Here is a 23,714-nt window from a genome sequence, read left to right on the forward strand (position 1 = left end):
CATTTACTACTGGCTATGCTCCAGCTGACAGCAGCGAGGATGAAGGAGAGGATCCTTTTGACCCCAGACCCATCGATCCTGAAAAAGAGCCAGATTTATTTCCCCCTGACCCTCACGATACCTGGGTCCGCTTGAAACAACAAGCATTAAAGGAAGGGGATTTCGACTTTGCAGACAAAATTGTGGCACCGGGACCAAGAAAGCAAACTGCTCATTGGGAACAGCTGTCTTTCCCAGAGCTTAAGGAGCTTTGGTGGGCGGCCACAGAGCACGGCATTAGTTCGCCATATTTTGTGAGCCTGCTAGATTCTGTGTTTGCAGCTCATATCATGACACTGTATGATTTAAAAACACTGGCACAGCTGCTGCTATCGCCCACTCAAAACACTTTATGGGAAAAGGAGTGGGAAAAAGGTCTACAGGATCTGCTTCTATCTTATGTGGGTCATGTTAATGAGACCCTGGCGGGCCTCACGATTAGACAGCTTATGGGAGCAGGACCACTGATCCAGCCATCCAAGCCCGAGCCATTCCCAGGGAAGCCCTTGAGGGAATCCGAGATGCAGCTCGCCAAGCCTTCTTGAAGGTCCCTGATGCACAAATGCCTCAGAAATCATTCACAACTATTGTCCAGGGGCCCCAAGAACCTTATATGCAGTTTATCGACCGCCTTAAGCAGGCTCTCGATTGCCAAGTTGATAATGCAGAAGCTCGTGAAATTTTGCTTTTGGAGCTTGCTGTTGAGAATGCAAATGCAGACTGTAAAAAACTCCTTAAGTCCCTGCCTAATCAAAATCCAACTCTAATTGAAATGGTTGAAGTGTGTAACTGTGTTGGCACAATAGAACATCTATATGCGACCATGGCTGCAGCTCTTGCAGCCGTGAGAGGGCCCCCTGCAACTTCAGGAGTCTGTTTTGGCTGCGGCAAACCCGGTCACTTAAAAAAGGACTGCTCTGCTCTGAAAAGAAATAAACCCAAAACCACTCCTGTGTACTCATGGTGCCGCAGAGGCCCCCATTCTGCTCACCAATGTCGCTCTAAGTATGACTCCGAAGGTTGCCTGCTCCAAGGATACCAGGGAAACTGGAACCAGAACGCAGGACGGTGGTGCCGCACTCTGACACAGATGCCTCAGCTGCCCTCGCAGATGCCAGTCCCGCAGATGCCCAGTGGAAGCTTCCCTCAAGTCTTTGCCCAGCAACTGCAGGTGGTGCCAGATTGGATTTATACATCTCAGCCACAGTAATGTTATGTGATTCTTCTTTTCATTTACTCCCTACAGGAATTTTTGGACCAGTAGGGCCCCAAAAAAGTGCCCTACTTTTGGGAAGGTCCTCAGCCAGCCTTTCAGGACTTTCTGTTCTCCCTGTGATCATGGACTTAGATTCTAATGACGAACTTAAGATCATAGTTTGTACCCCTAATCCACTGTGTTTTATCCCATGAGGAACCTGCATAGCTAAATTAATCCCTCTTTCACATGATTCACCACCTTCTGTAGAAAAATATAACACCAGGGTGGGAGGATTTGGTTCTATAGGGACCCCACAAATACTATGGGCACAAACAATTTCAGGTAAACATCCTACCTGCCAATGCACCCTGTCATTACAGGGACAACAAATAACGCTCAACAGTATTTTAGATACCGGAGCTGACATCACTGTCATTTCTCAAGATAAGTGGCCCCCTAACTGGGCCCTCATGGAGGTGCCCCTGGCCCTCACCGGGATAGGAGGAAGCAGCTGCAGTTATCAAAGTCACCATCTGATTCAGGTGACAGGACCAGAAAACCACACAGCCAGTGTAAGGCCATTTGTTTTACCTGTGCCCATAGTGTTATGGGGATGAGATGTACTCTCTCAATGGGGTTTCAGAATTCAGTCTGATTTTTAATGGGGACTATTGAAGTATGTGACACCCTGAAATTAACCTGGAAAACTGATATGCCTATTTTGGGTGGATCAGTAGTTCCTGACATTACTTAAACTGCACGCACTCACCAAATTGGTCCAGGAACAGCTTCAAAAGGAGTGCATTGTCCCCTCCACCAGTACTTGGAATTCACCTGTGTTTGTCATTAAAAAACAAACTGGCAAGTGGCAGTTGCTCCATGACCTCCGTAAAATTAATGCTGTTATGGAGGACATGGGGGTGCTCCAGCCTGGCCTCCCATCTCCTACCATGATCCCTTGAGATTGGCATTTGACAGTCATTGATTTAAAGGATTGTTTTTTTGATATTCCCTTGCATCCTGAAGACACACCCAAATTTGCCTTTTCTGTCCCAAGCACCAATATGCAGGCACCCTTGCAAAGATATCCCTGGGTTGTCCTGCCTAACGGCATGAAAAATAGTTGCACTATCTGCCAGTGGTTTGTTGCAAAAATTCTCAGCCCCATTTATGGGGACATAACTGACACTATTTTATATCATTATATGGATGATATTCTAATTGCTGCAGAAAAACAAGTCATGGAGAAAGCCTTAGCCCTTGTCAGCGATGCCATAACCCAAGCAGGACTTTGTGTTGCTCCTGAAAAAATTCAGTGTCAACCCCCTTGGAAATATCTTGGCTGGCAAATTAGAACCCAGCGTATTTCTCCTCAGCCTTTACAAATTCAAACCAACATTTTTACTTTGTATGATGCTCAAAAGCTTTTGGGGACATTTAATTGGGTTCGTCCCCTGTTAGGAATCTCAAATGCAGATTTGAGCCCTTCATTTGCTCTGTTAAAAGGGGAACCAGATTTACTATCACCTCGGCGGCTTACACTGGAAGCTTGCCAAGCATTGCAAAAAGTAGCTGATGCTATTTCAAACCTGCAAGTGGCCCGATGGGCTCCTGAGTTGCCCTTTTCTTTAATCATTTTAAATCCGGCCAAGCAGCCCCATGCTTTAATCTTTCAGTGGGACCCTAGTTTGCCAGATCCTTTATTAATCACTGAATGGATTTTTCTGCCACATCACATGTCCAAAACTGTCAGCAACCAACATGAAATGTTTGCTTTGCTCATTGTAAAAGCTGGACAGAGACTTGTTACAGGTGTAGATTTTTGTTTGATTTGCTTGCCTATTACTGCTGTTTATTTACAGTGGCTACTTCAACAGTCTGAAGTGTTTCAGATGGCTCTCACAGATTTCTCTGGACAACTTTCTACACATCCCACACAAGCTCGTGGCAGCCGGTTTTAATCTCTTAACATGACCCAAGAGAAGTGAAGTTCCGTTGCAAGCATTAACTGTTTTTACAGATAGAGCTGACCACAGCCATAAGTCATTAATACTGTGGTGGGACTCAAATCTCAACTGATGGGACTCAGATGTCACCACTGTTTCAGGATCCCCTCAAATTGTTGAATTAGCAGCCATTATACGAGCCTTGGAATGCTGGCCTATTCCTTTTAACCTAATAACTGATTCTGCTTATGTTGCAGGACTTGTGGAAAGAGCTGAAGCTGCCGTGTTGAAAGATGTGCCTAACGCAGACTTGTTTTATTGGCTGCAACAACTTGTTTTCCTTTTAGATGATAGACAGGAGTTGTATTTTGTAATGCATGTTAGATCTCACACTACCTTGCCTGGCTTCATTGCAGAAGGGAATTGCCAGGCAGACCTACTTATGCTACCTGTGCAAGTGTTACCTGATCGCTTTTCCCAGGCAAAAATCAGTCACTCGTTTTTTCACCAGAATGCTGCTGCGCTGGCAAGAGCTTTCGCTTTGCTTTCTCACCAAGCCTCTAGCATTGTGGCTGTGTGCCCAGACTGTCAAAGACACTCCTTTCCCTCTCTTGCTGGAGGTGTTAACCCTAGAGGACTCCAGAGCCTCAAAATTTGGCAAACAGACGTTACTCACTTTCTCAAATTTGGCAGACTTAAGTATATACATTCCTCTATAGATACCTTTTCAGGTGCCCTGTTTGCATCCTGTCATACAGGAGAATCGGTGAAAGATGTTTGCTGTCACTTTATAACTGCCTTTGCAGTCTTGGGAATTCCTTCACAGATCAAAACTGATAACAGCCCAGTGTATATTTCCCAGAGAGTTGTAAATTTTCTTGCCCTCTGGGGAGTGACACACAAAACGGGGATTCCTCATTCCTCAACAGGCCAAGCTATTATTGAGCGAGCCCACTGTTCACTAAAGCGTCTTTTATTTCGACAGAAAGGGGGAATGGGGAATGCTACCCCAGCTGAGTGGTTACAGAAGGCATTGTATGTTTTCAATTTTTTAAATTGTTCCCTGATGGATCCCAACCCTCCGACTGTAAGGCACTTCGGCAATAATCGACAGTTAGAGGTTAAACAGAAGGCTCCAGTCCTTGTTAAGGACCCAGAAACAGGTAAGATCCTGGGACCTTATCCCCTCATCATATGGGGAAGGGGTTTTGCCTGTGTTTCTATAGAGAATGGCCCGAGGTGGATCCCAGCTAAGAACGTGAGACCCTTCAGAGAATCCTTGAATACCTCTCCTGAGAATCCTGAGGATCCTGACCACCCTGGCACACTATCAGCAGAGACCCCAGCCATTCCAGTCTCAGCCTCAGTGCCAGAGATCACAGAGGACACCTCCGCCTGACCACCAGCTCAGCCTGCTTCTACTTGATTCCAGGGGACTTGATCTGCAATTATAGCTTTGACTTGATCTGGAGTCCACTCCGGATCAGGTCGAAGCTATGATCCCAGATCAAGTCTCTCTTCGTGAGCAGTATTGGAAACGGTTTAAGGAGAGACTTGGACTTGAGAACAACCTTATTCCTTGTTTTATTCGCAAGGATTATTCCCATCAAGTGTGGGTTTTGTGTCAGTGTCAGAAGTGTCAGAAGTGTCAGAAGCGGTGGTATTGCATATCACATCGCCCCCATGGCAACTGCCCACAGTGTGATGTTTTGTGATATTCTTTTGGTAATTGTATCATTTTAAAATTTGTGTGTGGACAAGAGTATAGCTGGCTTCCACATTGGTATTTTTGGGAGCTGGATCTGCCTTTTCAGGCTGGTCCTCCTAGTAGGACTCTTTCTCGATGAAGGAGAGGTGGTCGCAGTGCCACCCCTTCCAGAACGCAATGTTTGGCTTACGCTGGCTGAAGCTTTAAACGAGTCTATGCTGTGCCTGTCCATGACCTCCCCTGGTGACCATTTCCAAGCCTGTTTGGTAGCTATGCCCTTAGTGGAGAGTGAATGGGATGCTTTATTCAATTTAACAGTTTGAAGAGACGGTACTGCTATGGGTCGAATTGAGCCGACCTGGTGGTGCCAGGAAAGTTGGCGTAAAAAGGCTGGTGAATCAGCCGGGTGGTATTTTTCTAACAAAAAGGGGCTAGGAGTAAATAAAGTTCTTAACTTTCCTCCTCTTTCTATGCCACCTCAAGAATTAGATATTTTTGGATCCATGCAGTCTTTAGCGTGTTTTTGTCTAAATGATACTAACAATGCCAAGAGAAGATTCGGCCTTGATATTTCAGGAACAGGAATTTACGCCAATGTTTCTGCCTGGTGTAACCATATTTTGCCCCAGCAATTACTCCTGGAAGCACTGCTATTGAATTATTAGACAACATATTTTTGATATGTGGAAACAGAGCTTGGAAGAGAGCACCGGGTAAGGCCATAGGAGGTCCTTGTACTTTTGGGTGACTAATGATGTTTCACTCTTTTCAGGGAAACTTACCATCTTTGCACAAGCTGGTGTGAGCAAAACGCAGCACACACACATATAGCCAGGATTGTGATGATAATGTTCAGTCTTGGAACCTAGGAGCCCGAGTGTTTGCCTCTATTATCCCATCTATTGGAACAGCACATGCACTGAAAACCCTGAATAACCTTGGCTGCTGGCTTGCAAAACAAAATAATGCTACTAGCTCTGCTTTAACAGGCTTATTAACAGATGTTGATAGTGTGAGACATGCTACACTGCAGAATAGACCTGCAATTGATTTTTTGCTTTTGGCACGGGGGCACAGTTGTGATGAATTTGAAGGCTTATGCTGCATGAACTTGTCTGATCACTCTTTGTCTTTTCATGCTAACATACAAGCCCTTCGAGATCGTGTCACCAAATTGAGAGTTGTTAGTGATAACGACTGGCTTGGAAGCATACTTGGAGGATGGGAACTTACTGGCTGGCTTACGCATTTAGATAAAGCAGGAATTTATATTTTAGCCATGCTGCTGCTTAGGATGACTTGTCTGCCATGTGTTTTGCAATGTGTTTGGAGACTGATTGATAAGACAACAAAGAAGATTTTACTCATAGATAAGAGAGGGGGAGATGTGGAGATGCAGCTAGAAAGCAGAAGTGAGAGCACTGCTAAACTCATGTCAGAAGTGGACACGGTAATGTTGCTAGGCCACAAACCATGGCAGGCAGCACGGCCTACCACAAAATAGCTAGCGTAAGGGAAAGGTGTGCTTGGTATGTACCTGTGTCGGATAGTGCTAGCTTCTAGTTTTGCAATATTATTAAAAAACATAGACATATTAGTGTTTACTGCTTATATAAGGATTGTTTTTAGTTACTGCTGAAAAGGTATAAATACTTAGCTCTGTATCAATAAAACTGGCTTATTGCATCCAGTCAATCTGCCCCGTCTCTTCCATCGCCAACCAGCACTTGACACCAGGTGAGTTCCCAGAATTTTCAGAGCCATGCAGAATGTTTGTGGCAGAATTAGAAGCAGTTTACCCCTTTAACAGTGGGATATTTTGGATGCCTTGGGACTCCTCATGTCAAAATCCTTTTCATCAGAGAAAAAGACTAAAAGTTGTGTGCAATTTGCTGTTTCTCTGATTGATCGTCATCAAAAAAAGCTCTGTGTATTATTCAGTTCAGTGCTCAGTTCACTGAGATTGCTCATGTGGATGAAGGCACTTTCAATTGCTCCTCTTTCCTTGCCTGTCTGAATTTTTTCCATGTGCTGTGGGACACAGAGGAGGGAAAGGAAGAACAGCAAGGGGGGAATCACAATTTCCAGCTGTTTTCTTCTGATACCATTAACAAAACAAGATTCTGTTGCAATTATACCTTATTATATAACTTGGAAACAGAAGATGCCCTCAAATTTTAGTTTAAAGTGTTTATTTACTTATTTTATATTTCAAGCTCCCAAATACTGTGAGTTTTTGTGGAGCAAAGACAGAGCTCAGCACTGGTTTTGATTCACAGAGGACCCTGCCATGTACCACACATGATACTTGCCAGCCCAAGGACTCCTCTAACGCCACAGCAAAAAAGCATCTCCAAGTGAGTGGGGAAAAGATACAGTGAGATACAAGAGTATATGGTTCCTGCTCCTACAAATTCCCACGTTGCTGTCTTTGCTGAGCCACAGTTTTTTCCTATCCACAAAACTTGCTCCCTCACTTGTGCCTGACTGCCCCATGTCATTTATATTATAGGAAAGTCAACAGCACACGATATTGACTCCCTGTCCCTCAGCAATATTCAAGAGCGATTTATAAATGCTTACTAATGCTACCCCAGTTCCAACTTCATTGTTCCATGTGTATGACTATATCTTTGCTTTACTATTTTCCATGTCTTCATCCATGCCTGTCTCCCATTGCAGCTGCTGTTTGCATTTAGGAAGGCAGAATATTCTACATGTCTCTGCAAGGTCTGCTATTTCTAGGTCCTATCCCACTGCAGTGCCCTGCAGCTTAACCTGGCAGAAAAACTTCCTTTACCTGTACAGACATCCTTACTTGCTGAGCCAGTTGATGGGTGGGAAAATAAAATCATCTCCTAAAAAAATCATGGGCCACTGTTCAAGCATAGTGTGGGTGTTACCAACAGAGGGGCTGATATTGCTGCACGGATAATCAACTCATCTGCACAGTCCATTGCATGTGCCTGAGAAGCACAGATCAAAGTCAAGCTGCTTGATTCCCCTTTTTCTGATACTTTGTGGCTCATGCAGTTCATTCCACAGGGGGCATTCAGGGACATGTTGGAGGATATGGGATTATGATCCTCTTGGACCTCTTGTGAGGGCAAGGTACTATATAACTGCAAAATCTGACAGTTTAGCATAGATTTACTTAGTTCCTGCTAAAAGACTCGACAGAGTGAGACAGGCACATGGCATTCAGAGCAGCATTGATTAGAGTTTTACTGCATCCTTCTGTCTAGAGGCATCAGTCACTTCCACAAGACAACATCATCCAAAGCCTGTGGTTCCTGCTGCTCAACAGTGTTGTGCCCTGAGTGGTGACACCCCGAGCTGTGTTACTGCAGTCCCTGACATTATCACGGCCACTTACCCCTCCTCAGTGCCTCTGCATCCATGTCAGGTATTGTGCCCGTAATCCCTTTTAAATAATAAGATCTGACAGGCCAGGCACTGCCAGCTAGTTATGGACACCCTGAGCAAGTTACAGGTCACAGGGCTGAAACCCAGATGGCTTTAACCACTCAGAAATAACACTGATTCACAGCCTCAAGCAGCCTACTGAGAGACGGGGATTGAGAATGCAGATAAAAATAAGGAAACCAATCCAAAATGAACACTTCCTGCCCATTATAGCAATGGGTTTCACCGTGGCAGCCAGCTCAGCTGAAAGCTGGTTTGTGTTGCACTGAGGCTGAAGTGGCTGCAGGAGGTGAGAGTCATTCAGATTGAGACTCACCTCTGTCGTGGTATTTGCCCTCCTCTTTCAGGGGCTACAGGATTTATGTTCACTTTGACCTGCTGCAAAAATCCAGTCTCTCAACTATGTACTGCCCTGGTTGTGCTGAACCACTGGTTACTTAACCTGGAACTCACAGGAAAGGAAGGGTGATTTTATGATGCACTCATGAAAGGGTAATATTTTGGAACATAATTCTGAATGCTTTGCATGAGAAACTTTAAAAAAGGAAGATTCTCAGCCCCTTCTGAAAAATTGCAAACTATTTTAAAACAGAATTCAAGCTACCTATACCAGAAATAGAGACACCTGAAATCCCTCCAGATGCTGTCAGTAAGTCCCTGAATATATCAAATGCATGTTTTGTTCGGCAGTAATGTTGGTGGGGATTAAGAAAACTATTAAGAAGAAGGTTGGAAAAATCCCTTTATAACATAATGACAACAAACATTTACATAATCAGCGGAAAGGAGAATAAGAAACTGTCTTCAAGCTTTACCAAGGCAGCAAGTTAACTCGTGTTTTCTGTATGATGGCATAGCAGCACTGCAAAATAGCCTCACTATAATTAAGTACTCCGTAATTTGCATGGCTTAAGGCTTGAATGCCAACATAAGCTATGGAAAAGCAGGGATATAACATTTTCAGATGCCAGACAGGCGTTTGTGTTAGTGAAGTTTTCATGGGACGAGACATACCTCTCCACATCAGGCAGTGAAGGGTGCTGGCCCCGGTTCCTCCTGTGGAAGGGTCTGACCAAGAGCTTTCTGCTGGCCACAAACCACTTGGGAAGATCTCAGCCTTTTGAAAGCCCTTTGAATTAAGAGAGCCTTGGTGCTGGCTTTGTCTGAAGATACCCGGCATAATTTTGTGACTTACAGCCTGTCCCAACACGCCTGTGATAGGACTGTTTGTGTTGGCAGCTCCTGCAGACAGGACACGCCAGCCTTGGCAGCCTGGAGCAGCACCTGGGTGACAGCGTGAGCCCCTGAGCTGCAGTTTCAGCCCAACCAGGCAGAAGGACATGAGTGATCAGTGCACCAGTGCACTACACCAGTGGTGTATTTGGAGTCTGGAAAAGATTGTTGCCCTACCTTATCAGCACAAGCTCATGCTGATGAAGTTACTCAAAACAGCAAACTGCTTGTGTGATCCTTTTTACCACTTCCCCACCCTCCTAGAAGAATCCTCCATCTCCTAGCACCAGTCATAGTTGTGAATTCACCTTAGGTCCCACAGCCATGTTCTCACACACCTGGGTATTCCCCTAGGGTCACGGGGCACACATATGCACCCTTTGCACACACAGCTTTCCATTCTGGATCAGATCATGGCTGCATTCAGTTTGCTCTTTGACAAAAGTCACTTGCACCTGCAGTGTTTCTATTTAGGTATATATGGCACATAAATAAATTACCCTGTACCCTTCACAGTGACCCTTTTGTAAATTTTCATTCGAAGTAAAGCATAAAAAGTAGTGGTAAAGCAAAACCCAGAAATACAGTCAAAATGGAGTTTCAAAATGTATCTTGACACATGCAGTAATCATTGGTTCCCCATGTAATGAAACTATATTTAACCTTTTCCCTATCTTCTGGGTAGGTTTTGTGCAATTCACAACGGAAACACTTGGAAGCAGGCAGATTTTCCCTTTTCAGACTAAACACCTTGCTTCAGTTGTCATAATATGCTTCTTTCCCACTTCGTTACTATTTTTTTCACCATCCCTTGTGCTTGAGAAACAAAATGACTTGCCTCTAGAGGCAGACAGCATTTTTCAGGAAAACTACATTTTTTCCTGTTTAACTGAGATTGTAATTTTTTAACTGAATTAGTTAAAGTGAAATAAGATTTCACATATACAAAGAGCAGCCTTATACAAGAATGTAGCAAAAAATAGAAATTGTCAAAGACCTGTATAAAAAAAAAAAATTAGTTCATGGCTTTGTGTTTAGAAAATGTCAGGAAGTTACAAAATCAGTTACAAGACTGAAACATGACACTCACAAGCTTTTCGAGAAACACAGAATGTAAAAGAAAGAGACTCCAAGTATAATGCAAAGGCTGAGAAATTTACAACTTACGTCAGTATTTTCCATGGTTGCTGAGTTCTCTTCTGTGTGATAATTGCTTGTGCTGGTGCCAGAGCTCACCATCATCTGTGGGAGATGGTTTTCTCCAGAGATCAGTGTTCACTTGTTTCTCTGCTGGCATTTCAAGAGCCTGTGGTGCTCCTACTGGATCTAGTTGGGTCTTTTCCTCTTTTCCTGGCTCAGGTCCTCAAGATCTTGAAGATGTTTGCCATCCTCCTTCTAGACCATTTTATTTTGATGAGGAATGCATTCCCTAGACTTTTCTACCTGGTATGTCCCTGCTCACAGTATGATGATGCATGGGTAGCAAGAAAGAAAACAAAAAAACCCCAAAGAAATGGGACCTAGGTGCAGAGGCCAAAAGGGTGAATTCTGAAGGGAGTTGACAGCCAGAATCTTCTGGCTGAATTGTTGCTTTTTTTGTGTTTTTTCCTTTTGTTTCCAGGCAAAACACATTTGACGGTGTGAACTATTGAAAGCCTCGGGTGCAGCGTTTGTTTTGTTTGCTTCATACAGTAAAGCAGACCATATGTTTACTGAGTTTCAGCCATTCCACTCAATAATCCACACACTTTATTTATTGTCTAAACATTTTCCTTAACTTCTCTGTGACAGTAACATAGTACTTGATGGTAACAGTGCTAATTCATCTGCAAACACCAGAGAAAAGTAGCTCATTTCACAAATTAGGATGTGAAGTCAAAGGATGGCTATGATATGATTCTGTACCTCTCAGTAATATTAAATTCTAAGTTCTCAAACACTGTAGACAGTGTCCAGATATAAATAAAGACTGAGCTGCAGCTATAAGAGAGACAACTTTGAGGGGATTGAATGGATGACAGTCCTGTGCTAGATCTCTAACCTACATATATTCCAGAATGGAATGGATTTGAAAGTTTGATGAAACAAGATCACATTCTCCAGATTCACAGACAAAAAAAATGCATTGTACAGAACAGCCAGATATCACAGGGAGAAATTTAGGCTGGTAAGACACTGCCTAACTTTGACGAAAGCTTTCATCACAAAATTGTCCTTTCAATGATTCAGGGCAGCACTTCAGTAAATGCAGTCATTGGTTTTTTTCCTCTTATATACACTGACCACACAAGAAATTAAGCAAACCAGTACAGCCTGAGTCCATGTTGGGTTAACAAGGAGAATCTCAGCAAGAATTCTGTGTCCCACTGTGTGCTGTAAAGGACATGGTTTTGGTACCCAGCTTTTTAAAAACAGGTTGCAAAAGAAAGGAGTCACTCTTCCCAGAATTTGCTAAGGATCCAAATGAAAATGCAATGTTGTATGTTAAGAATGGAAATGAAATGCACTTGAATTAATTAAATATATAGAAAAGAAAAATCAGAAGGAATAGTGTGCTAATAAGTCCCTGGCAATATAGTTATACTTGACAAGGAATATTGATTACTGGGCTGTTTCACATTTGGTATGCACTAATGCACTGAGCTCACATAGAAAAGTGACAGCTCTGAAGTAATTACATAGGAATTGTCAGTACATTCATTTGTGTTTGGGTTATTTCACTGCACTGGCATTTCTATAAATTATAACATGTCACCTTAGATGTATACAGAAGTTAAATCATTTATCTTCCAACTAATCATAGAAACAAGAGCAAAAAGGTCCCTTGACAAGAATTTGGATAAAGGCCTTAATAAAAAATTGTAATGCTGTAAGACTTCTGACTGATTTTTTTTTTTTTTAACTAATTGAAGCTAGATTTAATTGATCTCCAGTCATCTAAGATGAAGAGAATATAACTGTAACTTTCTCCAGTGTACATATTTATGAGATATAAACACTCAAAACTAGACTGAAATAATTGTTTTCCACAGGCCATCAAATAGTCAACTAATACTTGTAACTTGTATTCATGAAGTTGTCTCTGCTCTCTGAGGCTAAATCTGGAGACATAGAGAAAGACTCATGAGATCCATCAGGTACCTGATTTAAGACCCCTTGATTTACCCTTGTCACCTTTCACAGTCTCCAGCACACATTTTATTCAAAGAATGCTATGAGCTAGTAAGCTGAATGAAGCACTTGCCTGTCAGAAGAGTGCTAATACAGTATTTGAAATTTATGAGTATCCTTATAGCTAAAACAATCTACTCAGATAATAATTATCAGGTCAATGCCTTTTTAGGGAAGTAATTGACATCTCTGTAAACGCAGGCATTTGGGTTTTTGCTTGTTTGTTTGTTTCACTGTCTGGAGTGAGAAAAAATAAAGAAAAAGGGAAAAGCCATCATTTACACAAGCCAACAACATTCCCTTGCAGCAAAGAAAGCTAACCCTGTCCCAGGCTGTATTAGAAGGGGGACTGGAGAAGATGACCTTCAGATATCCCCTCTAAATTCTCTGATTCTATGCCTCTGTGAAAGAAAAGGAAAGGGAAAGAGAAAGGGAAAGGGAGAGTGAGAGCAGGAAAGAATTACAACCACTTACCTGATTCCAGCAGTCTGAAACACAGATGTTTGTTTCCCACTAAAATAAAAATACAAAATACATTAGGCTGAATTATTTAACTTTCTTTATTTGGTTCACTATGCATTTTTGTAATATTTTGAGATTCTATCACAATTATAAACCTCTTAATTTTGATCAATGACAGGGTTTTTTCCCCCAAATAAAATTGCTGGACTGCTTAGTTAATAATCTTGAGGTTGTTCAAATTGTTATGCCATTCTTTGTAAACTGGTCCTTTAATAAAAGTACAACTATAAAACCCATGCCAATGATCTGGGCTTCAATTAAACAATTGATACTTAACTTTTTCCAAGTGAGCAGTAGGAGAGACTGGAGTAGAAGACAGGTTAAGTTTATGATATCTATGATTCATTAATTAAAAAATAATCTTCTCAGTGATGCATAAGATGCCAAATCTGAAGATGTAATTTATCCTACATTTTATGATTCTATTTAGTATTTTTTTTAAAACTAAAGGTAGGGAAGAGGTTCCTACCAAACTCTCCTTGAGAAATTTAAAACCAGGACTCAAGACACTGTTTTCAAACATTAAACCTTACAGACATGTTAGATGTTCACTTTATATAGTGAGTATCTTAAACTGTTGTAAACTTGCATGAGGAAGCTGAAGCAGTGTTGCAGAAGCAGCGCTGCACAAAATCTATATGTCACAGATTGCTCATAATTGGGAAGTAAAAGGGCAGTTTTCTCTTCATAATCTGAGGTTGCTGACCGTAGCTGAGAAAGATATTTGAGTGAAGCTGGCATGCATGCTGAAAAATCTTAGTTCAGAATAAAAACCCTTGGGTTTTTTGGTTTTTTTCTGAATATGAGGTAGGATTTTAATTCAGCAATAGAGAAACCTTCAAATGGATTTAGATTTTCAATTTGCTTCAAGGCTGAAGAGTTTACATGATTATGCGAACTCTCAAATTCTGCCATTTGCAAAATGAGGCTTAGATGTTAAATGACACTATCAGTGCACATCTTCCATGACAGACAATGTATATTTTATGTATTGACCTGATGGCATATCTGGATTTCTTGACTAGAGAATATTTGAGGTTTCTACTGTTTCTCTATTCTGGATAGATCTAGAAGCACTGACTGAAGAGTGCTCGTCATGTTTTGGGCTCTCTGACAAAAAAATGCAACTGAAAATGAGGTATTAAAAGACAGGAAAATTCTGTGTACATTTGAGAATGAAGACCATCAGTTACAGCTTTGGACAATGATTCAGACAAGTCTGTAGCTCATTCATTTCCAGCTGGTTCTCTCCCTGATCCAGTTCACAGTAATTCAAGTGAGAAAATTTAAGACACAAATTGCTGGAGAGTTGTGTATAACTTCGCCTTTCCTCCTTAATTCCAACTTCAGTATTCTGCTGGGAGCACCACAGTGAGATTATGGACCAAAAAGTTGATATATTTACTTCTAAATGCCAGTAACAAATCGGACAGCATGACCCAGTGCAGTGAAGGGAGGCAATTACTTTTGAAAGGGTGAAAAAAGGCTCTGATTTGTACTTTGCCAGTTATGAAATACTTTTAATAACTTCTTTCCCTGATGGCCACCACTCCTCATGTGTCACTCTGGGTTATCCCTGGGGTATGTTTATGTAACAGTCAATTGGCTATAAAGGTCTTTTTTTTCCTTCCTATTGGGTGAATTTGACAGTCAGGTTTGAGAATGGTTTAACTCCCCATTAACTGTTGTTAATTTACAAGAGAACTCCTGCAGAAAACAAACAAGCAAGCTCATAATTTGATGCAACATCAGTCTGGAACACCAAACAAAGCCATTAGGAGCAGCACAACTATTGGGATTAGCAAACACAGGTGACTGGGGAGAAGGAGCAATCAAGCAAACACCAGAGCTATGTCATTCTTTGGGAGAGCTAGTGTGATTCCCTTCATTTACTAATCTTCCTGTGGGGTTCAGAAACATGATGTGAAAAAACCTCTCACACAAAGGCAAATTTAAAGCACAAGTTCATGTTTAAGAATTTTTAAATGCAGTAAACAAACTGTTCATACTTTCTCTGAACTCATTGATAAGGTCAGAATTTGAGAGTTAAATGCATTTCATGTAAGGAAACTGCACATAGCAAAGCCAGACAAGCTCCTCTAAATGTCCCATTCCAGAGTTTGAAATTTGCACCCACTCTGCATTACATGTTAAATCCTGCTGCAAACACAGTCTATGAGGGTTGGTATACAAAGTTTGTATTAGATCTATTTTCACTCCTGGCATCCATCTCCAGCCTTTGGTGAGGCCAGCAGTGGTTATGCAAATTTCGTGAGTCATAAAAGTCTTTTTTTCCCTTCTGTTTTTTGGTTAAAATAAAAAGAACCAGAATGGAGAATTCCGAAAGAGCATTATAAGAGTAGAGTTTGTAATTGATGTTCATTCCTTCTATGGAAAATAGAAATATTTCTTTTATGTCATCATACTTTTAAATGTTGCATTTAAAGCCCTAATGACTGATTAACACCTCATAGTATGAACTGCATTGTACAAATGAGGATGTCTTTATTTCAATGAACTTATACTCTAAGCAAAATGTGGTTACAACATTTGCATAATTATTTGTAGCCGTTTAATTTCCGGAGTCTTTGAAAAAAATTAATCAAGCTTAATTGCTAAGGCTGTGCAAGAAACAAAAAGATCAACAGGCTGCACACTACTTAGGTGGATCAGGACTGGCTGGCATCTGTCAGGGAGCATTTTATGCTCCAGGGAAACCCTGACACAAAAAAAAAAAAAAAAAAAAAAAAAAAAAAAAAGAAAAAAAAAGGAAAATAAAAGATGAATAAAAGATGAAGTCACCAAGGGATAGGATATATTATGAAAAGTATAGGGTCTGATAGCTTTGGAATGGAGGACTGAAAAGGAGGGGAAGGGGGTTTGGTGCAATGTATGGAGGCAATAAAAAGTATTGCTGCTTGGAGGATTTTGTCACACAACATTGTCAAAGATGTTTAAAATATATCCCTGCCCCAGGACTCAGTAAACCAAGGAAGAAGCAGGAGAACCAAAGCTCTCCTTTAGGATTTTTTTTCAGTTTATTGGCAGAAACAAATCTGTCAAATTAAATTATTTCAAGTCATCACAATTGTATCTGCCAATCCCAAGCAAAACCTTTCTTGGTTTTTTTTTGGGTGGGGGTGGGTGTTAGGGTTTTTTAGTTTTGGGGTTTTTTTCTGGTTGAATGTCCTCTTATCATTTTTACCTGTACTTTGAAAGAATCTTTAGTTTGAAATGACAATTCAGTACATTTCATTCTCAGCTTTTAACAGAAGGAAAGAGTAGTCTTCCTTGAAATATTTCTTTCTTTCTACCTAAAGATACTTGATAATTTGTTATTTGAATTAACGATAATTCCTGTTGACCCATTTGTATGGGGTAAGCTATTGCTACATTACAGTCTCACCAGCTGAATAGTACCCAGCAGAACCAAACAACAGGTTTTCAGCTCAGAAAGACAAAAGCCAGTTTTGCCTTTGTTTTCTTTGAAGTTCTCCTGCAGCACGATGAACAAATCAAACTGACTCCTTGATTATCCCTTCTATGCAGATAAACCTCTCTGGGGAGCAGGGCTGAGGTAATGCCAAAGAGAGTTCTCTCTTTGTCAGATCAGCTCCCAAGGGTCATAAGATGACAGAAAGAGTTGAAGGACACTTTAAGCTGTCCTAGCAATACCTGTCCACAGGAAAAATAAAAAGCACATAAAAGTGGTTTAAATTCATCTTTGTTCTCTCTCACTAGCTCTGTGTTGGGCAAAAATGGGCGAAACTACAGAGTCCAGACATCAATCATCTACCAAACAAATCCCTCTCACAGCACACTGCCTTTCTCAAGGGTTCACATGTTGCATCTGTTGTACCTGGAATGCAGTCCTTTAGTTTAGATTTGACATTTGTTTCCACAGCAACCAACTGGGAAATAACTATAGGTGATATAAACTACATTGCTATGACAAACAGCCTGCAAAGAAAAACACAAAAGAGAATGAAAAATAAATTTCATTCCATCTGTACAGACATGCACTAAATAGTCAGATACAGGGCAAAATTCAAAGTTTCCAGTAGGCTTCAGCTACATATTTCTCAGCCAGTATTCTATTAAAGGTTGTCCTATCACCTGAGGATGTACTTTTACGTTGAAACCGTAAATAAAGCCATGATGAAATTCTGAGAGCAAACAGATTATTGCAGTAATGATAACCAGGATGCCATTTATTCTCGAGTGTACTGGCAAAGTCTCACACTTCAGTCATAAGGATACTTCAAGAGAGTACTTATTGCCTATTTACTTATGACAGTAACAACCTAAGCGTCCCCAAAGATTAGAAAAAATCAGCTATTTAATTATTTAAGGGCAGAATTGTATGAAAAGATAATTTTAACTGCCTTCCACATAACACAATTCTATTACATCAGCCAATCACTCATGGAAGAATGACACTTGCATTTGAAGACAAATTTGTCAGCTAGGGACATAGGTACTGTTTGACAGAGCTGCACTGCCCCAAATAGAGCTGGAGGAGCCACAGCCAGGAACAGCATTGTGCTCTGTGCCCTACTGAACTTCAAAGCTTTTCCTTCTCAGAGCAGGAAAAGAGAAAGGGCCCAGAGATCATCTAAGCTTCCCTTTTGAGAAAAGCACTCAATTCTACCTTTAAATTTATCTTTTCTTGGAACAGCATTCATTTAAATTAGAGAGGGATGTTTTCTTGTCTGGGAACCATAAGTATTTCATGGGATGAAAAATATTCAATGCAAACTTTTCCAGAAGTTCATTGTTCACATTATAAACTCCCCATGTAGTTAGATGCTGTGCAAGCAGTCACAGTCTCTGCCAGAAACAAGAGTGCTTTGATATAAAATAAAGAATAGTACAGGAGAGAGAGGTGGATAAAAGTTATTGCATTAACCCCTGTTTATTTATTTTGGGTATTTCACTTAAACAATGCTGTATACCTTCATTTAAAAACACTGAGAAATGTAAAAAAAAGAAACAACCAGGAACACCATTTAGCATTCCAGCCATTAACATGGGTGATTTGTGAGATCTAGCAGATTTGAAGAAGGATGTGGAGGATAATGGTGTATCATTGTGACATTTCCCAGGTCAATAAACCTCACTAAAAAAATAAGCCTCAGAAGCTTCCTGTGAAGAAGGGCAGCACTGCTATTCCAATTTTATTACGAGAAAATGAGTCACAGTGGGTTAAAGTTAAATATGGAGATTCAAGTCACGCTAAACCTGTGTGGCTCAGCTTCAGAATGAAGCCCACCTAGGTCCTGCTTCTTTCTTTTAATAGCATGACCGTGCTGGCTTTCTGAAGAGCCATGAATATATTATAGAAATTGCCTTTCTTCTGTCCCTGCATGGGCTGCCACAGCAGGCTGAATGCAAACAGGGATGATTCCAGGGAACTGATTTCATAACCATGCCATTCGGAGCTCAGGGATAGGAGAGACTGATGAATATGTGCTGCAAGGCACTTCCCCCACGTGGTCTCTGCTTTTGCCTCATGATACTGAATTCCCTCACAAAGATTAAATATGTGCATAAACACAGGTGAGTGAGGCTTTTAATTTTTCTGCTCTTCACCCACGCTTCTTCCATTCCACTGAATTTTCACTTACTTAAAATTTTCAGATTGACTGTGAAAATGTGGGACATCTCAAAAACCCTCACAGAAACACGCAGAAGTATGGAAGGATGAAAAATTAGGAAACAATTGAGAGACTGGCATAGTTCACAGAAAGCACTCTCTCTGCTTCATAAGTTTGATTTAAATTATTATCACCTCAGAACCCTCAGTCAATTCCAGAATATGAAATTTGGACTATGGCTGATAAAAAAACTGTAGCTAGAAAGCAATTCTCCATGTGCTCAGCAGATTTCCAAAAAGGATGTTCAGAAATAAAATGTTTCCTCTTTGGGCTAATTAAAGGGTAGGGCTATGGTAGTAATAATTAGAACTGGACTTCTGACACTCCAGGAGAAACATTTTACACAGGCAGAGCATGTTGAACAGTTTTGAGACTGAAAATTTGACAGAAATGAACATCAATTTAGGGGGGAAAAAAAATGGATCTGATGAATACTCTGAAGTCACTCTCACTGTTCCTAAGGCAAGATTATGAAAAATCCCCAATCTCTTTTTTTTCTTTTTTTTTTTTTTCATTAAGTGAAAGGTCTCTTTGGCTCTTGGACAGTGAATATGAGGGTTTTTAGTTTTGTTTTGAATCACTAGGGCTAGCCAGTCCTTTTCTGTTCCAAATAGGAGAATAAAGAGAGAGAAAGTAGAGGTGAGCTTCATTGGCAATGTAACTATGAAGGAGTAAATCCTCAGCTCATCCACTTGTCTGGGAGATGGGACTAAAGAGAATTTACCCTTAGGGAAAGTTTCCTGCTCCAGGGCGCTGAGATTCACATTTTCATCCACAGAGCTGACCATTAACAGATGTCTCAAGAATCAGGCAACCGGCAAACCCTCAACCTTCCATGAAGAATCAACTGACCCTACTTTACTCCCTGCCCCTGCCCAAGTGTGAGTGCTGGAATTCTCTCTCTTCTTCTGGATCAAATTTTTCTGCATAATGTTGTAAATTTCTCGTGTCTAGCACTGCACATCGCGTGTAAGAGCCCTGAAAGATGGGAAGTTAGTCAATAGTGCTGTTCTAGCGAAGCTGTTACAAGGTTATATTTGCACAAGGGTGCAAAGGGGGGAAGTGTTGCCTATAAGCAAGCACAAGAACACACTTAGACATTTTTGCTTACTCCCTGCCCCCACTTCAACACCTTTTTCAAACCAAATAAGAATAAAAGTAGAAGAGGAATTCAAAGCACGAGTGCAATTTCTTGGGACAGCTTAATGCTATCCCTGTGAAGCAGAACCATGGTGTACGTGGTAGACGCGCCTCGTGCACTGCTGCAACATCACAGAGCAACTATTTCCACAGCCACCTTAACTCTCAGCACTTTGCATAAACTAAGCACTTCAGAAAAGTTGGAGAGATCAAAATGATCAGGTGGATTTTTTAACACCATGCAACTTATTTCCTAAATGCTTAGAATTATGTATTTTTTAAAAAAAGGGGGGGGGAAAGGAATAATTAGAATATGGCAAATTATTCATCAGTACCTCCCCAAACTAACGAGACATTTCACAAGGCAGTTAATTATACTAGAATGATTGGTGCATCCATACTTATGCTGACACATCTGTAACATGAAAATCAGGTTGTTCTGAAAAATCTGATGCTGTTACTATACTTAACCAAATAGTGTCTCAAAAACATTTCAATGTTTCATCTAAAGGATTTGCACAGCTTATATTAATTGGTGATATGTTTATTCATCCAAACTTCTTTAATTTTCCACATTAGGCTTCTAAGGGATTTTTCATCTTTTTTATTATTTTTAATAAATGATGCAACACTGAAAATTAGTCACTTTCTTTCCTTAATCAGGAGAAAGTAGGTTACTGCTCTGCATCCCATAAAACACAAGAACAACCTCATTAAAGCTCTGGTATTTTACATCATTCAGTGACAGTTTTGTACATCACCAGAGCTGGATTTCGTATTAAGTATTCCAAAGGATGTTGCAACAGCTGATCTAGGGATTAAGAACTCATGCCCTAGGTCAAACTAATAATTCTTATTTCTCTTCAGTATCATTCATCATAAATATTTTCCCCCTGAGGCTGGCTCTCAGATCCATATGGAGCACATGATCACTGCACTTTGCCTTTCTCCTGCGCAGGGTCCTTGCTGCAATAACCTCTGCTCTGAAGGACACCTTGGGTGTCCATTCGCTCTGAAGGTCCAAGATGAACAACTCTTAATCTGTCTCTCCACTGACAGCCACTGATGGTGTCTTGGGCCTCACTTGCTCCCCTGTCTAGATGTAGCTGAAACCAAGGGCACTGTCTTTGGAGTGAACCTGACATGGGAGTAATAGCTCAGAATCACCCTCCACGGCTCCAAGCCCCTGCTAACATCCAAATTAATACTTTACAGACTGTCCTGAGCCTGAGTAAGGTCTTGTACTTCCTGCCATTTGCCATTGAAACTCACATCATAAAAAATCCTGCTGTACCCCTCCTTGGCCAAACAAATACACAACAAAAAATGAGCCTCTTCCCCATCCTATGGCACAGGATGGAAAATCCACAGATACATGAAGATGCCCTGTCAGTTGAAGTGAGTGGCTGCAGAGTAGCTTTGTGGATGAAGAGAGGCAAGAGAGACAATTACACTGAAGTAAACAGATATCTTGACAAATTGCTTGCAACATTTTTATAAAACTCTTCAGAATGTTATGATTCACCCGGGTCCATCCTCCCTGGATTGCAGGTGAAGTGAGCAAATCAGCATGGTTTCTGTAAGCTGCAGTTAATGGCTGCAGTTAATAGCTTGTGATATTGGTAGCAGGGACAGGAGCTGCAATTAGTTTTATTAAAGGGAGAAAAGGTTTAAGGTAACAGAAGTTGGGAGCACCCATACTAATTAATTCCACAGAATTAAATGGTGGTGTCATTACGGAACCTGTGGTTTGAAATAAAAAGGATGAGGCTTTAGAGGGCCACAAATGCTTTTTCTCAGTCACTTTGGTACCTCTTTTTTTTTTTTTTTTTTTTTTTCCCTTTTTGGTTTGGAGCAATGCATCATGTAGAGAGAAAGAAAACTAACATATCATAAAGCACATCAGGCAGTGGCTTTGTATTGCACCTGTGCTGTACCCCGGGAGACAAGGTCAGAAGGAGGCTGAAGCCCTGTGTGTCCTGTGAAGGCTAGCCAGATGTGGGATCTTTCCTAAAAGCAAATGCCCTCAGGCCTGGGTGTTTCATGAGGTGGAGCACAAGCCGCACTACAAGTAGGTATGAATCCACCAGTCTTGTGGAAAAGCACGGACCCTTTCGGTCAGGAAAAGGCCGGTGAACCCTTCTGGCTTGTATGATCCTGCAACCATACACTGCAAAAATACCTGGGGATAGTTGTCAGCGTAGTAATGACCAGCTATCTAAGATATATGGTATATGGGCTTTTTCTCTTCCTCATAATTTTCACAGAATGTACACCTCAGAGGCTTTTTGTATTCTGGCATGACAGGTGAGATAGGAGAAATGTATTATCTAAAAAGACCCAGCATTTATGTATTAACAGCACAGGCAACTTCAGTTTGGGGGAGAGCTACACCATGCATATGATGGCTGGAGCAGGCCCTGGCTCTGTGAGGGGTGCAGGTATGCAGGGCTATTAGGATTCTTTCAGGCAGGCTTTTTGTCGTGGGAAATATTGCAGAGTGCTGTCCACATAAAGCTGAAGCCCTGTGCCTTCACTTGTGCCACACACAGTGACAGAGAACGTCTTTAATTTCATCACTTGAGTAAAGAGCTGCTGCCCACAGGCAAAACAGGCAGAACTTGGCTACAAATACTCTCAGAGTATTCATAGTCAGCTACATCTTGTATTTGACAGGGCAGGGTGGGAGAGAAGCTGGTGCATCACTGCTTCAGTGTGTTAGTGATGCCCCACCAAAGGGTTTATAAGGTGTGAACAGCCGACACAGTCCCACCAGAGAGCCCAGGAGGCTTCTCCAGTTGCCACATGGGCCACAGTAGCCCAGGATACCCTGACATTGAGACAAGCTTATTTTCAATGGCAGAGCACACAGTCTTCCCTATGGGCACTGGGATTACATTCTGAAGATAAATTGGAGAGTTTCTAAGTGAATTTCAGTTGAGCTGCCTTGGAGTAGATAGGATCTAAACAGACCAGAAGCCAGGAAGAAGCTGCAGGGAGATAAGACCAGAAAGAGAAATATCTTTATTTCTTTATTGTAAACCTGAGTGGCAGTTTTGCCTGCTTGACTTGGAAATATCAGCCAGTCTAGGTGACAGAACTAAGGAGCAGAATCAAGCATGTGAGCCTTAGCAGTGTAATAGCAAAAACTTAATCCCCAAACTAACCTTACTTTATCATAAGTGAGCTATATTGTATTTTGAGTTTACAATGATCAGGGATTATCCTCCAAAATAAATAATAAAATAGCATCCCATATCTATGGCAAAAGTTAGAGCCTGAAGGTATAAAGTGGAATCAATGACCTTGACTCTTCTTTCTCAGAGGTCCAGACCAAAAAATAAACTCAAAAAAATCAGGTAAGTCAATAAAGTTCTCTTAGGAAAGATAAAGTTAGAAAGAAAAGAATTGGAGCTGAGATGCTTCCTATTTCTTTTTCAGATGTTACCCTAGCTTGTTCTCTCTCCTTGTCCTTCCCTAGTTAGAATCCCTATTTTGCATGCAGAGCCAGGTCCATGATAAAATCCCTCCATCACATCCACTGACTGCAGCCAGCCTCAGCCAGGGAAATGGATCGAAGGATTCAGCAGGACCGCAGTGTGTTTAAATCCCTGCAAAAGGGAGAAAAAGGAGAGCTGATAGAACAAAATAATGACCACATCCTTCCTGTTAGA

This window comes from Corvus moneduloides, chromosome 4, assembly GCF_009650955.1.
Source record: "Corvus moneduloides isolate bCorMon1 chromosome 4, bCorMon1.pri, whole genome shotgun sequence".
Classification (NCBI taxonomy): Eukaryota; Metazoa; Chordata; class Aves; order Passeriformes; family Corvidae; genus Corvus; species Corvus moneduloides.